Here is an 18,554-nt window from a genome sequence, read left to right on the forward strand (position 1 = left end):
AACTAGAGGTGGCTAAAGGTGACTGGTCTACAGCTATGATTTTTGTGATGACTTTTTTCCAATACCCACTTCAAGAAATGTTTTCAAATCTAAGGGAAAAAAAGAGGGGGGAAAAAAGGTGTCAGAGAGCAAAAATGAACAAAGTTGCTTTAAAATGTGCAGAAAATGTATTTCTGAGTCAGAGACTAAAAATGTCTCATAGTCATAAAGCCATAAACCATCCATAATGCCATTTCAGCATTCAAAGGGGTAATATTCATATATCAAGGCTGAGGTGCTATTAGCTTCCAACTTTTTTAGGATGGCATTTATCTTTATGTCAAAAATAATTATGGAATACTAACCTGCATCAACTTCAACCTTACTCAATGGCCTTCATAAATTTAAAGAGCTACGTTCTCATTCATGAAAAATAAGAAAAGGATAAAGTATGTGAGCAATACAGGTTTTAAGTCGCTGATAAAATGTTTAGTTGTAAGTATTCGGTACAAAACAAGTTACAAAACATAGATATTGCTCAGGGTTCCCACTTCAGCCTTTTCTCTCTCCTCTGTTTTCTTCTCTATAAACCTTCTCTCTCACTACACTCCAGACATGTATCCCTTTCCATTAGTATTTGCATTACTGTAGCACTTAGGTGTCCAAGCTGAGTTCAGTGCCCCACTGTGCTAGGCACCATACAAACTCAGGCTATGTCCACATTTTCACACTTCCCTGGGTACTTACCCACGTACTGCAGCATGTACCCCATGCCTGTGCCAAGTATCTATATATTCCGAGCAGGGAACAGATAATTGCTGTGCACACACATATACTCACATCCACACTACCCCTTTTCAGTATGTGATGGTAATGCTACCATTTCAGAGGGAGTATCCCAAAATCCAGGAGACACTCTGGGAACCACCTTGCTGTGAGTTGCTGGTACTGTGTGCTGCTTTCATGCATTTGATGATGGCAGCTCCTGCTTATCTGTCCCTTCTGCCAAACTGCATGGGAGACATGGAGCTGGTCCAGGAAGAAGAGGTTCTGCTCCTGCTTGCTGGACAGATGTTCATGCAGTGCAGTACCAGATACTTGATGGAATCAGTCCCAAGAGATTTCAGATAATGAAGACATCTGACCCAGAGAGGGACTGAGAATCCACTTGGGTCCCATTAACTGATGTGTTGAGCGTCAGGATCAAAATGATATGCCCATTGGTGGACTGCTGCTTCTGGTCCCAGAAATCAGCATGGTGTAGTGGGACCACATCATCTTGGAACTTTGTCATGATGATCAGTGGCTACAGAACTTCAGAATGAGGAAGCAGACCTTCTTTGACTTGTGCCAGGACCTTCTAGCACCAGACCACTTGATTTTGGAAACCCATGCCAGTGCAGAAATGGGTGGCTATTGCCCTTTGGAAGTTGGCAATGCCTAACAGCTACGGGTCATTTGCTAACAGTTTTGGGTTAGGAAGTCAGCTGTCAGAGTGGGGTGGCGGTGTACAGGTTTTCCAAGCTATCAATACTGTGATCCCCCCAGAGGTGGTTGCCACAACCCAAGTCCCTAAAATTATTGTGGGATTTCAGAGGATGAGGTTTCTCAACTGTGTGGGGGCCCTCAATGGAACACACTTCCCTGTACTTTACCCACCTAAAGGGGCCAGTGAATATATGAACTGAAAAGGTTGCTATTCACTGGTTCTCCAGTGCTTAGTGGACCACAGGGGACAGTTCATGAACACTGGACACATGGGAAAGGTCCATGATGCCAGGTGCTTAGGAAGTCCTGGTTGAACCACAGAGGGGAAAAAAGGACTTTATTCCCCTGAAATGACATGATTATGCATGGCGTTTCTGTGCCAACATTGATTTTGGTGGGCCCTGCACACTCACTCCTACCGGGGCTTATGAAGCCATACCCCAACATCGCTGACCCAGGGAAAAAGCAGATTAAAGTATGGACTGAGTAGTTCCAGAATGGTAGCGGAATTCACCTTTGAGCCAATGGTATCCATTGGTATTGCATGGATACCAATGTGGCCAATGCAGTTTGAATATTGTGGCATGCTGTGGTTTGCACAATGCATGTGAGGCTAAATGGGAACACTTCCACAGTGAGTAAGTACAGGCCAGATCTGATTTTTCAAAGCCTGTGCAGGCAAATGGATCCCACCCATGTGCATGCAGCTCCTGGGTCCTGGCAGGCCAGAACATTTCCTCATGCTTTGTGCTCATATATCATGGACCAGTAGGGGGGCCACAAGTTTGTGCACAACCACCAGTAGCCTGATTCTTTAATGGTTAATAATTGTATTGGTGCCATTTGACACTAATTTAATGAGCTTAGAGAAATAGTCCCAGAACCAAACACAACAGAGTTAAAACTAACAAGTCCAATATTTTGTAGGAAACCTTGGGGTATACGGCAAAGACATTCACACTGAGGGCAAAGCAAAGCCTTAGCCACTTTTATTAACACAATCAGTAAAGACAAGAAAGCTCCAAACTACAGAAACAAATATCAGTAATATAGACTTGGGGATATCTTTGGTATCATTCCTTGCATATGTTCATATATGCACACGCTTCCTTGGGGAATCTGGTGGTAAAAGACAAAGGACCAGTCCTGTCCCTGGCATGCCAAATGAGTCCTATGGTCTAAACCCCAATGCCTGAAGGTCAGTGGTAGATAATCATAGGACTGGAAGGGACCTCGAGAGCTCATCTAGTTCAGTTCCCTGCACTCATGGCAGGACTAAGTATTATCTAGACCATCCCTGACAGGTGTTTGTCCAACCTGCTCTTAAAAATCTCCAATGATGAAGATTTCACAACCTCCCTAGGCAATTTATTCCAGTGCTTAACCACCCTGACAGTTAGGAAGTTTTTCCTAAAGTCCAACCTAAACCTCCCTTGCTGCAATTGAAGCCCATTGCTTCTTGTCCTATCTTCAGAGGTTAAGAACAATTGTTCTCCCTCCTCTTTGTTATAACCTTTTATGTATTTGAAAACTGTTATCATGTCCCCTCTCAGTCTTCTCTTTTCCAGACTAAACAAACCCAACTTTTTCAATCTTCCCTCATAGGTCATGTTTTCTAGACCTTTAATCATTTTTGTTGATCTTTTCTGGACTTTCTCCAGTTTGTCCACATCTTTCCTGAAATGTGGTGCCCAGAACTGGACACAATACTCCAGCTGAGGCCTAATCAGTGCAGAGTAGAGTGGAAGAATTACTTCTTGTGTCTTTCTTACAACTCTCCTGCTAATACATCCCAAAATGATGTTTGCTTTTTTTGCAACAATGTTACACTGTTGACTCATATTTAGCTTGTGATCCACTATGACCCCCAGATCCCTTTCTGCAGTACTCCTTCCTAGGCAGTCATTTCCCATTTTGTAAATGTGCAACTGATTGTTCTTTCCTAAGTGGAAAGAAGTGCATTTGTCCTTCTTGAATTTCATCCTATTTACTTCAGACCATTTCTCCAGTTTGTCCAGATCATTTTGAATTATAACCCTATCCTCCAAAACTCTCCCAGTTTATATTGTCCGCAAACTTTATACGCGTACTCTCTATGCCATTTTCTAAATCAATGATAATGACAATGAAGAGCTGAAGGGTCAATGATGGAAGACTTGCCACACTGCTTACATGGTGGCCCGGCTTCTTATAGAACCATCATTAATATTCATTCAGATGCCCAGCCTCCAATTTCCATATCTAACTTCCTCACTCTCATAACATTGGGGTGCTTTTAGCTCATTACCATATATATCCACTATTGCAAAAGCAAGTTCGTGGTTAAACATCAGCCAATGATTTTATCCTAGAATATCCAAGCCTAGTATCAGTTCTATATTCCCGCAGTTTCCTAGTCTCATTATATATCAACACTTCTCTTAAGAAGCTATTTTGAGTTCCCCAAACTCTAGGATAACTGTTACGCCATTTATTTAGGCTAAGGGTCATCGGCCTATTAGCCATGTATGCTAACCCGTTTAAGCCAATGTGTTACAGAATACAGGCCTGTAGGTTCCTTGCATTAGTGCTAATTAAAATAAAAGGCTAAGCTAGCTCTATGGGCTACAGGATACTTCACCTATCCCCACTTGTCCTGGCTTCTTCAGAGTGCCTCAGTGCAGGGAGAGGATAGACACCAGAGACTGGGAATGGTACAAAACATTTGAAATTACTACAGGGAGAATGAAATGCTCTGACTTTTCTCAGACAACCAAACAGTTCCCTTCTTATTCCCATGCCTAGGCAGGCTTGCACACAAGCCACCAAACACACCACCTGCCTTCTGCACAACTCCCATTCAGAAGGGGCAGAAAAGATGGGAGAGGGCTGGAGGGGAAAGGGGTGGTGTTGGGTCTTAACACAAAGTGTCATGAAATTGTTCTTTCCCCGCCCAGGCCTTTTAAAAACTGCTCCTTCCCTCCTTCCATTTCCCTCCCTGTTTCATGCAGCCCAGGGACTAGCATTGTCAGTACTGGCCAACAAACCCACAGCCACAAAGGCACAGTGACTGCTCGTTAATAACCTGTTATAGCTTCCACTAAATGCTTTATAGCATCTCAGGGGATTTCAATAAAATCATCAATTTACAACTGTGTGTTCCTTCGGGACCATGTTGGGATGCAGTAGAGTTGTGAGGTAAAGGCAGGCAGCAGGCTGAGGCATGAACCACTGGAACAAGAGGGGATATTGTAAGGGACAGTGGTGGTCCATTGTAAAACTTACCAGGGTTGGATTCTGGTTCCTGCCGTGGCTCTGGGTCTTCCTCTACCAGACTGGCAGAGCAAAGGTGCAGAATCACATGCTTTTCCTCCTAGGTGTCTCCCAGGGCTTCCTCCAAGGTCCCTGCTGCCTCGTCTCTCATTGGCATCCCTTCATATGATGAGGCCAGAGGGGCTTGGGAGGGGGGATCATGAGTCACTTCAGGCTCCGTACTCATAGCCCCGGAATGATTGTTGGAGTCCTTCACCCAGAGGTGTTTCATGTGCTCCTAGCCTGGGACAGAAGTGTTTAAGTGTTTGTAGCAGGGTGCTATAATTTCTGGAAAGAGGATGGTGGTGGTCAGGGATCTTTATATCTTTGGGTAAGGATCAAGCAGCAAAGGGATCAATGCACTGTGGGAATGGCCTTGGAGGACAATTGATACCCATGACCTGGTACATGCCCCTTGCCCAGGTCCACACGTCACTATAGAATGGGTATGGACTATGACACAGCAGAGCCATGCACATACTCACATCTGTCTTGCATGCTAGCTTTCACGCGCAAGACTGTCCTTTTGGATCGTGTTTCAATGCTTCAGATGTGGACGCTAGGAGGGGTATGGCACAACAATGTACATATAACTGTGTACAGTCACAAGTGTAGACACACCTTCCCACTAAAAGACAGGCCCTATTCTGAATAGCCTACAGCTAAATAGGCAAGCAAAGAATAAGCTTTGTTTTACAAATGAGAAACTGGGGCACAGAGCTATTAAGTGATTTGCCTAAGGCCACACAGGAAGCTTGTGATAATATTAGGAATTGACATGCTGAGTCCCAGTGTAGTGTCCTAACCACAAGACCATACTTCCAGGGTTTCCACGCTACATTAATAAATGTTGACTGTTTTAGGAGTGGTATCTCACTTAGTCAAGAGACACTTAAATCTCACTGTCAGGTGTCACTCTGTCCTGTAATTTGTATGATTATCAATGTCATTTTAATAGAAAGGAAGTAAGACAAATTAATTGGAGTCCATAGAGGTAAAGCTCTTTATACCATTTGGCTCAGTATTTATTCAGAACATGCCCTAAGAACTGCAACTTTTCGTCTTTATTTCAGAGATACAGTGCCTTTGATTCTCTGCTGTTACATCTATCATGCAGGAAAAGTGACCCAATTTCTTTTTGTACATTATTCTATTTGCATAGAATAGATTCGGAGCTCAATTCTATAGCTCTGTAGAACTGGTTTTATGCCAATGCAATGCCATGGCATAAAACTGCTGCCACAGAAGACAGAATCAGATCCTCTTTCTCCAGCATATGACTTGATTTGTTGTACATGTTGGGTGAGAGTCAGTTTTTCTTTGTTATTTTAAACTATATTGTTTTCGGAAGGTCTGAGATTTTAAATGCAGCTCATAGAAAACAGCTTTCTAAACATTCTAACATAGGGGTACTCCCCAGACAGCAATTGATTCTATTTATCTTTAGTAGTTTTGCTTACCTAGTCACTCCCAAAAGCATTTATTTGTAGGAACCACTGTAACTGTCTACTTTTGTCTTTAACGAGGCATAAAGTAAAATATAAAATTACCCATGGGTCACCATTAAAAAGTCAGCATATACCAAGTTTCTGAAATACTATTGTTGTAAATGTTGGTAAATACTGACTTTTTAATGGTAACCAATATATGAGTCTTGTTTAGTCCTAATGAGGAAGATTGCATTTTTTCCCTTCATGCTTTGTATAATGTATAATTCTTGTGAGTCAGAAGGAAATGGAATGGAACTTCTAAAGTACAGTAAAGATGTGCTGTTGAAGGGGCAGATTCTGATATCCTTACTCAGGCAGAGTAGCATTTTACTCCTGGAATGGTTCCATTGACTTCATTGTGACTGTTCAAGGAGCAAAATGAGCAACTCAACTCAACATGAGTAAGGGTGTCACAGGCCCAAGAAATTAAACAATTAAAACGTCAGTTGGCCGTGCGTTCGGTCCAGGTGGCAAGCCTTGTGAGGGCTGGCTTTAATCTCTCCCTTTGTAAAAATCCTCAATTTTGGGCAAAACCTTGTTTCACCCCTTTAGCAGCTCTCATTAAAACCAAAAAAAGGTCCAGCAAATAAAAAAAGAAAAGTTCGTATGTACGGCACCGCCAACTACAAAAAAAGCACCCCATGGGGTAATTACAAAAAGGAAAGGGACCAAAAGGGGTGGGGGATAGTTAAAAAGCCCGCCCTCCTTGCTAAATTAGTAATAAAACAAAGCCTATGCCCATTAAAAAACCAATTCAACAAAAAAGCAAAATCAAGCCCAGCCAAACAAAAAACAAAAAGATTAAAAAACAAATTAAAAGCCCTAAAAACATAAACATAAAAAATGTAAATCCCTAAAACAATACTTAGAGTAATAAAATCTAAATTAATTAAAATGTCATTTTAAAAATAAAGAAATGATTTAAAAAATAAACAATTAACTCTGCAAAAACTAAAAAAAATTAAGCAATTAAACATTATAAAAATATTTTTTAAAAATTCTTAATTTCTTTGCAGCTATTCTAAAAAAAAGCCCTTTCCCCCAAAAAGTCTATAAATAATCCAAGCAAAAAAACCTATCTAATAAAAATCATTTATCTATACACAATTCAGTAATCAAATTTACTAAAATAACATCAAGCGGTTCTATTAAAACTTAACTGCCCCAAATATATAAAAAATATAATCTATATACAGCTATATAAAAACAAAACAATATAAAATATGCATTTCCCCCAAAACATATACAATATGTATTATTAAAAAAAATTAAAAAAATTGAAACCTACCATGCTACTTGATTAAAATCCTATAATAGCTCCAAAAAAAGCCATAACACTGCTCTACAGCCAAAATGCTTCTGAAATAAATGTAGTCAAACTTTACTAATTCTGGGTCACTGAGAACGAAAATGATGCTTAAAATTGTTGATCCTCCTCCTCTGAACCACACCTCATAACACAAGGTGAACTGAATGACCTTGTCAGGAATTTGGAACTACCCAAGAGTAAGGCAGAGCTGTTGGGCTCCAGACTACAGCAGTGGAATATCCTGGCAGGTGATGTTAGGGTTTCCATGTTCCGTGACCATCAAAAGGATCTTGTCCCATTCTTCTTCATGGAAGGTGATCTTGTAGCCTGCAACAACATCGATGGTGTGATGGCAGCCCTCAACATCGTTCACGATCCAGATGAGTGGAGACTGTTCATTGATTCATCGAAGACGAGTCTTAAAAGCTGTCTTACTGCATAATGGCAATGTTTTGCCATCAATTCCAGTTGGTCATGCAGTCCATATGAAGGAAACCTATGACAACATGAAACAACTTTTGAGGTGCATAAACTATGACCAACATCAGTGGCAGCTTTGTGGCGATTTGAAGGTTGTTGCTCTCTTGCTTGGTCTGCAGACTGGATACACAAAGTACTGCTGTTTTCTCTGCGAATGGGATAGTCGTGCAAGAGATTCCCACTACATCAAGAAAGATTGGCCACTCCGACAGTCATTGGAGCCTGGGAGGAAAAGTGTTCAGCATCCACCACTTGTTGAATCAAGGAAGATTTTGTTACCACCCTTACACATCAAGCTGGGTCTGATGAAGAACTTTGTCAAGGCCATTGACAAAACACAAGCAGCTTTCAAGTACCTCCGTGGAAAATTTCCAAGGTTAAGTGAAGCTAAGATAAAGGAAGGTGTCTTTGTTGGTCCTCAGATTCGTGAACTTCTTCGAGATGATGCATTTGACCATGCACTGCGTGGCAAGGAAAAGACGGCATGGAAAGCCTTCCAGTTAGTGGCAATAAATTTTCTTGGAAACAACAAGGCAGACAGCTACAGGTTGTTGGTGGAAAACCTCCTCAAGGCATACAAAAGCTTTGGTTGCAACATGTCACTAAAGATACATTTTTTGCACTCTCATCTAGATTTTTTTCCACCGAACTGCGGAGCAGTGAGCGACGAGCACCGCGAGCGATTTCACCAGGACATTGCAACAATGGAGAAACGCTATCAGGGCAAATGGAGCCCATCCATGCTTGCAGACTATCGCTGGACAGTGACAAGAGATGCTCCATTTAATGAATACAAGAGACAAGCCAAGAAGCGCCGAGTAGACACTGAATAGGACTAAACTATGTACATCATAGTTTTTTGCCTTTTGTTTCATAATACAGTTTAGTTAGATAACCCTTTTGCTGATTTTTAAAGTGTTACATAAACAGGACAGGTGAAATATTATCATGTAAAGCAACCATAAACACATGAAAAGACCTAGGTTTATAATTTATGATTAAAACTCTACTATCTACACAATATACATAGACATAAAATGTAAAAACTTAAATACCTTAGAAACAGTAGCCAATCAGGTGTTTTAATTGTCATATTTGAATTCAGCACATCAAAATACATAAAAAATAGCACATTTTATCTCTGAAGCAGACGACTTCTCAAAAATTGTAGACCAGTGTAATAGGTTATGTTTTCCTTTTCAAATCACTATATATTTTAAACCCAGTTCTGAAGAGTATTAGCATATATAACAAAGATATAGACTGAAATTCTGACTTATCGAAGACAATGGCAAATGATTTAAGTGGGGCCAGGATTTTACCCATAACATAATGCCTATCATAGAATATCGAAAAAATTGTAATACAGTAGGACAAGTGGCATCCTTGTAATATATATAATCATACTGAGCAATACCTATTCATCATAAAGTCTGCATATCAATGAAGTAAATATTTTCCTAGTAGCATTTAATCATGTCAAGGGTAATAGTCCTCAATCATACGTGTACTACAGATTGCAGTAGCTATAAATGCACTATGGGATTATTGCCAAAATATTCAAGCCATGAAAAAAAGAGTCAAAATTATGGTATATATTAGGGTAAAATATTCAGATAGGTAAACACTGATTAAACCCCACCCCCTGTTTTTCCTTTTACTGGGTCTAATTCCAAATGGCTGTTGTCCATTGATCTACACTGAGTGGAAAGAGATACAGTATTTGAAGAATGTGCTGTGAGGAGAGAGATAACTTGTACTGTGTTATACACTTGATTTAATTCTGACAACTTAGTGGAGATAAATGCAGGTCACTTCATAACTAAAGTATATAAACAACACCTTAATTACTGATCAGGAGGAGCGATTTGCAGGGTTTGAATACTGACATATACAAATCGACATAGCACACTGCAGACAAAAGAGCAAAATACAAACGATTCCTAATGGTAGCTGAGAAATACTCATCCTGCAGAACTTCCACGTGTTTCTTTTCTCAGATTTGAATAATGTACTGCGCAATGATCTGACAATAGCACATCACACAGCATCCTGAGCTCAAAGCCACAGCTTTGCAGCAGAGGTTAGAGAGAGAGAGAGAGAGAGGGTGTTACAAAAATAGAGATCCTGGCTGGAATTTTTAAAAGTGCATAAATGACTTGGGAATACACACTCCATTGTCTTTCAATGGGAATTGTGCTGTGAAGTCACTTGCATCTACAGTGCAATAAAAGACCCGTGGTACAGCCATGGCTGGCCCAAGTCATCTGACTTGGATTCAGGCTATGGGGCTAAAAATTGCTGTGTAGATGTTTGGGCTCAGATGTGTGTTCTTATTCATCCTCTGGTTGAGGGAAGGACCCAAGCAGAAACATGTGTATCCTGTAGATGAATGCATGGCAGTGCAGATGACGTTGACAGGAGGGTTTCGGCTTTCTGCAGCATGAGATGCTGCTCTGGGAAGGAAGTCTGCTGGAAAGAGATAGGGTCCATCTGATCAAGAAGGGGAAATGCACTGGCTCACCAACCTAGTGAGGAGGGCTTTAAACAATGTTCACAAGGGACAGGTGAAAAAAGCCCACAGGTAAGCATGAAAAAGGTGACTTTAACATTTTGGGGAGAACTTGGAATATTACAATAGGGCCATAGAAGCAACAAGAAGGAAAACAGTGGGGGAATCTGTTCAACTTCTTAGATGTCTATACACAAATGCAAGGAGTAGGGGGAATAAACTGGAAAAACCAGAAGTATTAGTACATTAACTAAATTATGACTTAATTCATATCTCTGCAACTTGGTGGGATAAATCTCATGACAGGACTATTGGCATAGAGAAATATAGCTTGTTCAGGAAAGACAGACAGGAACATAAGAACAGCCATACCGGGTCAGACCAAAGGCCATCTAGCCCATTATCCTGTCTTCTGACAGTGGCCAATGCCAAGTGCCCCAGAGGGAATGAACAGAAAAGGTAATCATTCCCAGCTTCTGGCAAACAGAGGCTCGGGACACCATCCCTGCCCATCTTGGCTAATAGCCATTGATGGACCTATCCTCCATGAACTTATCCAGTTCTTTTTTGAACTAGAAAAAAAGGAAAAAGGGAGGTGTTGCATGACATCAAGAATATATACGCTTGTTCTGAGGTCCAGAAGGAGGTGGGAAACCGTTAAAAGTTTCTATGTAAAGACAAGAGAGGAAAAATAGGGGTGGCATTACAGTAGGGGGTCTACTATAGACCATCAAATCAGGAAAAGGAAGCGGATGAGGCATTGCTAGAACAAATTATGGAAATATCCAAAACACAAGATCTAGTAGTAATGGGGGACTTTAACTACCCAAACATCTGTTGGAAAAACAATATGCCAAAACATAGAATTTCCAGTTAGTTCTTGGAATATATTGGGAACATATTTTTGTTTCAGAAAATGGAGAAAGTAACCATGGAGACAGCCATTTTAGACTTGATTCTGACCAACAGAGAGGAATTGGTTGGAACTTGGGAATCTGAAGGTATAAGGTAATTTGGGTGAAAGTGATCATGAAATGATAGATTTAATTATTCTAAGGAAAGGAAAAAATGAGCACAGCAGAATAAAGACAAAGGACTTTGAAAAATCAGACTTGAACAAACTCAGAGAACTTGTAGGTAAGGTCCCATGAGAAAATATCTAAGGGATAAAAAAGTTCAGGAGAGTTGTTTGTTTCTCACGGAGACAATATTAAAGGCATAACTGCAAACTATCCTGATGCAAAGGAAAGATAGAAAGAATAGTAGTAAGAGGCCAATACAGCTCCATTAGGAGTGCTTTAATTACCTTAAAAACAAAAAGGAACCTTACAAAATGTGGAAACATGGATGAATTGCTAAGGAGGAATACCAAAGACTAGCACTAAGCATGAAGGGACAAAAATCAGAAAGGCTAAGACATAAAATCAGTTACAACTAGCAAGATACATAAAAGGCAATAAGAAGAAATTTAAATACAGTAGGAGCAAGCAAAAAATGAAGGAAAGTGTAGGTCCTCTACTTAGTGGGGAAAGAGAGCTAATAATGTATAACACCAAGAAGGCTCCAATGTTTAATGCCTACTTTGCTTCAGCCTCCACTAAAAAGGTTAATGATGACCAATTAATGCTACCAACACAATTAATGTTAACAACAAGAGGGAAGGAATGCAAGCCAAAATAGAGAAAGAACAGGTTAAAAAATATTTTGATAAGTTAGACGTATTCAAGTTGTCAGGACATGATGAAATTCACCATAGGGTACTTATGTATCTAGCTGCAGCAATATCAAAACTGTTAGCAATTATCTTTGAGGACTCATGGAGGACAGGTGAGGTTCCATAGGACTGGAGAAGAGCAATAATAGTACCTATCGTCAAAAGGTGAACAAAGAGGAACCAGGAAATTATAGACCAGTCAGTCTAACTTCAATATTTGGAAAGATACTGGAACAAATTATTGAACAAACAATTTGTAAGCACCTAGAGGATAACAGGGTTATAAGGAATAGCCAGCATTGCTTTGTCAAGAAAAAATCATGCCAAACCAACCTAATTTCCTTCTTTAACGGGATCGCTGGCCTAATGGATGTGATGAAGCAATAGATGTGATATATCTTCATTTTAGTAAGTTTTTTTGACACAGTCCCACATGACATTCTCATAAACAAACTATGGAAATGTGGTCTAGATTAAATTACTATAAGGTGAGTGCACAATTGGTTGAAAGACCTTACACAAAGAGTAGTTACCAATAGTTCACCATCAGACTGGGAGGGTGCATCTAGTGGGGTCCCACAAGCTTCAGTCCTGGGTCTGGTACTATTCAATATTTTTAATTAATGACTTAGATAATGGAGAAGAGAGTATGCTTATAAAATTTGAAGATGACACCAAACTGGGTAGGGTTGCAAGCACTTTAGAGGACAGGATTAGAATTCAAAATGACCTTGATAGATTGGCAAACTGGTCTGAAATCAAGGAGATGAAATTTAATAAAGACAAGTGCAAAGTATTTCACATAGGAAGGAAAAATCAATAGCACAAATACAAAATGGAGAATAATCGGCTAGGTGATAGTACTGCTAAAAAGGATCTGGGGGTTATAGGGGATCATAACTGAATGAGAGTCAACAATGTCATGCAGTTATAAAAAAATAACTATCTTTCTTGAGTGTATTAACAGGAATGTCGTATATAAGACACAGGAAATAATTGTCCCACTTTGCTCAACACTGATGAAGCCTCAGATGGAGTACTTTGTCCAGTTCTGGGTGTCACACTTTAGGACAGATGTGGGCAAATTAGAGATAGTCCAGAGGAGAGCAACAAAAATGATAAACAGACCTATGAGGAAAGGTTAAAAAAACTGGACATATTTAGTCCTGAAAAAAAAAACCCTGAGGGGGACCTGATAGTCTTCAAATATGTTAAGGCCTCTTATACAGAGGACGGTGATCTTTTGTTCTCCATGTCCACTGGAGGTAGGATAAGAAGCAATGGGCTTAATCTGCAGCAAGAGAGAGAGACTTTTTTCCTAATAACTAACCTAACTATAAAGGTAGCTAAGCTCTCAAACAAACTTCAAGAGAGGTTGGAATCCTCATCACTGGAAATTTTGAAGCACAAGTTAGACAATCCACGGTGGATGGTCTAGATTTACTTGGTCCTGCCTCAGTGTAGGGGGATGGAGTAGATGACTTCTTGATGTCCCTTTGAGCCCTACGTTTCTGTGATTCTTTGATAAAACTAGAACATCTGTAATTCTGCTGTAAGGGTGGCAGTCACAATCCAATATTGTTCTGCAGACATTGGCCATAAAATATTGTGATAGCCAACAGTTGGCACATCTTTTGATGCCAAGAGATGAAGTCCAGTCAATAATAAGCAATTGGATAGCTTGTCTCTTTGATTGACATGTTGGTTCTTTGTGTTGTATTGAATTCCAGCCAGTTCCAATTGCTGTCTAATTGTGTGAATGACTTAACACCCTAACTGACATGCCATGGTGTCTAGCACAACAATAATTTTACCACATTTTAAATGTGAAAATGAATTTAAAACTGTGAAACATGAAATGGAAGTGGCATTTCACAGGATACACTTTGCTAGGCATCACTGAGCAATAAAAAATATGCTTGTGACTGCGCTGCTCCTATGATCCAGGAAGTTAACAAGCTTCACATTGCCAGCAGAAAGGAATAATTTTCAGACCTGGCTAAAAGTAAAACATAAAAAAAGCAGCATAATAAAATACATCACTTGTCATAACGCTCGGGAGCTGGAAAGCAGGCTTAACCAGAGAGATCCTCACAGGGCAGCCAGTTCTAGTGGGGTGACTAGACAAGGCCTCTAGCCTACAGAAAAATTATTTCAGGCAGAGGACATTTATTTGTGTTCAGAAATGTAGGGCGCATCTCTACAAAGTTTCACATACCTTCAAACTGGGAATACTAGATGATTTGGGATTGGACCCAATTACCCTGATGATGTGCCTATACATTTATCCACATTTGGCAAAGGTGCCATAATTGCTACTATTTTCCCCATATTTTATATATACATTGACACATTTAAGAATTTCATAAACTGAAAGATGAGTGTACATTATTGGATCATATAAACCAACATAGAAATAAGCCACTCCAGGGTTTACCTTATAGGCTATTGGTGCATTGAAAGTGAACCTTCAAGCAATCAAGTGCATCAATGGATTATGAAAACCCTGATTCAGAAAAGCATTTCTATTCAGGATTGCACTTAAGCACATGCTTAGGGACTACTGAAGTCAATCAGACTTAAGCATGTATGTAAGGGGATCCCTGTAAACCTTGTACACACCCTGAACCCTCTACCAGTTGGCACCAAGGGGTCCAATGCAATGCCTAACCTGTAATATATTAGACATAAACTCTAAATTAGTGACGTATTTTGTCAGACCTATAAAAAGTTTACCTTTGAAACTTTTTTCTTTCCCAACACTATTTAAATGTGTAATTACACAACTCATCAGTGACGCATCACATAAACACTTCACTATTAGAAATGTTTTTCACAGTGAATCATTTAAGTGCTAGAACCCACAGTAAGTGAAATTTTGATTTACTTTATAATTCAGACTCTTAATAGTTGTGTTGGCTTCTTTCTGCACTATGATTTTTATCTGTATTTTATTATGGTAATGACAACAACTAATATGCTCTCTCACATCTGTCTTGTTCTTTCCTGAGGTCAAAATGATATTTAGAGCTAAATGTGGCAAGATATTTTTCCTTATTATGCTTAGAGTATTTTATTGTACTAAATTAACCATCTATATGCATCTAACAGGGTAGCTGGCCCATTAAATGAAACTGGGCTCAGCGCTCCTGTTCCAGTCTAGGTTTCTAGTACGTCGAATAAAGGGGGTGGGCAGCACCTGGGGGCTATAAAAGGCCTAGTGCCTGGGAAAGTCAGAGCAGACTGAGTCACTCAGGAGAAAGCCGGAAATGAGAACTGCTAGAGGCAGAAGGTGGCTCCTGGGAGAAAGTTGAAGTGAGGAGAGCAGCAAGAAGGGTTTGCTGGCTGGCATCCCCAAGCCAGAGAAACAGGGCCGTAGGGCTGAAGGCAGGAAGAGCAGCCACAGACAGAGATGTTTGTTAATAAACTATGTTAACAGACTAAAGGAAAAGATGGCATAGAATTAGTGGGGACCCAAGAGGGAAACTGAGGTAAGGGGCTACTTGTAGGGTTGCCCCGAGGCCTTGAGGGAGCACCTGCAAATAATAGCAAATTAGGAGGTCTAAACAGGAAATAACTCATGTCTTTAATATATGCTTGTTAATCATAAAACTCTGGATCAGTATGTCATTACAATAACTAATTTTCAATCTTGCAGGTAAATAATGTGCCATTACATCAGGTTATCTTATTGTCTATGTGTCAATAAAGTGTGAAAAAAATATTAATTCCACCAACTGGCATCTGGCAGATTTCACTTGTTTATGTTTTATTGGATTTATTCTTTTCATATAAAGCTAGTACTGAACATCAGCCTCCTAGTACCATGGCATTGCTCCGCTTAGATATCTTTATTAGGGGACGTTGTAACACCAGACAACATTTAATAATATGCATAGTTCTTTGCAAAGAGATTATTACACTGATGGGGAGTCAAAATTTTAACAAGAAGTTTCCTCAAAAATATTTTTCCTCAGTAAAGCTGGTTGGAAAGTGCGGCCTTTTCCCCCATTGAAAATGGCTGCCTCATCTTCCCATTCTTCTTTGTGGGCTGGGTTCTCAGGTCAGATTACATCCTGCATGATGCAGCAGTCTCCTGCTTTGCTGAGTCATCACAGTGCATCCTGGGAGTAGCCTGACCGCAGTGCATCCAGGGAGAGAGTGTCCTGCAGGGGAACCCAGCCTATAGAGAATGGAGACACAAGGCACCCACACTACAGTTCACACGAAGCACAGCAGTGCTATTTCTAAACTGAACATTTTTGGTTTTCTAGTGATGACAAAAAGTTGAAATTTTTCATGGAGAGCAAACACCTCACAAAAAATTTCTGTCGAAAAGCAGGTTGGACAGAAAATTTTTGAGCAGCCATTTTCCTGAGATACTGATTTGTGTGACATTCCATAGGTAAAACAATCTTTCACCTTCCGTTCCATATTAATAGCTGTCAATTCCAAACTCTTCCACCCCATCCCTCAGAAAAAACGTCAGTCCCATACTCTTGTACTCTACCTGCCATAAAACCCATCAGTCCCAGCAGAGTGTGCAGAGCACCATTTAAAGTATGGGGGGAGGGCACAGATTCCCCCCCCACACTGTGCCTGAGCCTCCTCTTCCCTTCTCAGGTGTCCCTCTACTAGCAACCTGACCCCTGGTCCATGACCATCCCCTCCCAGGAGCCTCAGCCCTACTGTCCTCTCTGGGAAGCTCCTGCCTTGCCCACCCCCACTCCTTACCTTACTCTGTCTCTCTTCCCAGCCAGTCTGCAGCACTGAGCGGAGCTGCCGCAGTTTCAGCTGTCAGCAGGTGAGGATGCAGCACACTGTGCAGGCAGAGCAGGACCCAGGTGCTGGCTGCAGCATGCTCCTGGCCATGGTGCGTGTGAGTGCTAGTTACAAGATTGCAACACAAGAGGCTGCATGTGTGTGCAGCAAAACCCCTGACAAACAACACACTTGATCAGCAACTGATCAGTACTGGCCAGACTGGTCAAAACACAGCCAAGTAACAATCCTGTTTTCCATATTCCTCTTTGAAAGTGGGCAGGCCATGGCCAGGTGTCCTTACCCCAGCACACAGTCTATGAGTTTCAGACTTTAACCTCACCCCTCTGAAAAAAACCCATAAATCCAAGACTCTTCCTGCCCTCTTATCAGAAAAATTCATCAATTCCAGTCTCTTCCCTCCTCCCACCATATACCCATCAATCCAATTTATTTATTCCCTTACTTAATTTCTTACACTTATCCTGCCTATTTCATTAATCCCTTCATCTCCACCCCAAATTCCACCATGCTTTCCCCATTCCACCACCTCCTGGAAGCTTCCCTAGTTATCTACCTTCCTCACAGCAGCAATGGTGGCAGGCTGGTGGGCAACCTTTAGCCTCTACTGGCAGTGATGGTGGAAGCTGAGTCATCCTGTGGCCTCTGGCTATGTGGTGGCTGGTCACATACGTAGCATGAACCTCTAGCGTAGGCAGGTTGGTAAATGGGCCTCCTTTGATTCTTGAGGTGGATAGATCTTCTCCTATGGTCTTTTCTAGCTAGTGAGATAAGGGAAAGGTCTCACTTGGGCGTAGTGGATGGAGGGTTCAGGGGTACTATGATGCCAGCACTTTAAACCCTGGGCTGGGGTTCAGTAGGTAGGCCTCAGCTGTGGGAGGGACTAGCTGCGGTAGGCTGCAGTATCTTAGCCTTGTCTCCTCTCCAATGCCTTCTCATATGGTGTTGGAGCAACCAGAGAGTGGAATTCAGGGACTACATGATGTGTTTCCTTCAGTCCTTCCTACATTCATGTACACGTAGCAGCACTGGTGGCAATGCAGTTTTCCTGTGTCTTCAGCTGTGGCTGAAGCAATAGCAGATACCACCTACAGTTCAGCAGAGGCCTGAGTGAGCAGCAGCCACCTCAGTCCCATCCTCAAAGAAGACTGAAAACCGTACCAAGCAAAGCTGTTGGTAGTATTTTTGGACATGCCTTTGAAACACTTCTCACAAACACAACCTTTCCCTGTCCACCATGACCACATGATTGTGCACGAGGCCAGCTTACACATTTTGGGGGCAGTTAGTGAGAAGAGTCTTTGGGCTACACTTCAAATCTAACCGACTCCTTCTGTGTTCAAAGAATGTGTGTCTGGAGGCAAGGGAAAGTGGGGAATGGGGAATCTCTTTGTGCCTCTCTCACCCACAAGCCTCCTGCTATATAAATGATACCCAGCTCCTTGTTCCTTTCAAACGTAGTGATCTGTTACATCGTTTATGTCAATATATGTTTTCCGGGCTAACTTC

This window comes from Mauremys mutica, chromosome 7 (genome assembly GCF_020497125.1).
Source record: "Mauremys mutica isolate MM-2020 ecotype Southern chromosome 7, ASM2049712v1, whole genome shotgun sequence".
Taxonomy (NCBI): Eukaryota; Metazoa; Chordata; order Testudines; family Geoemydidae; genus Mauremys; species Mauremys mutica.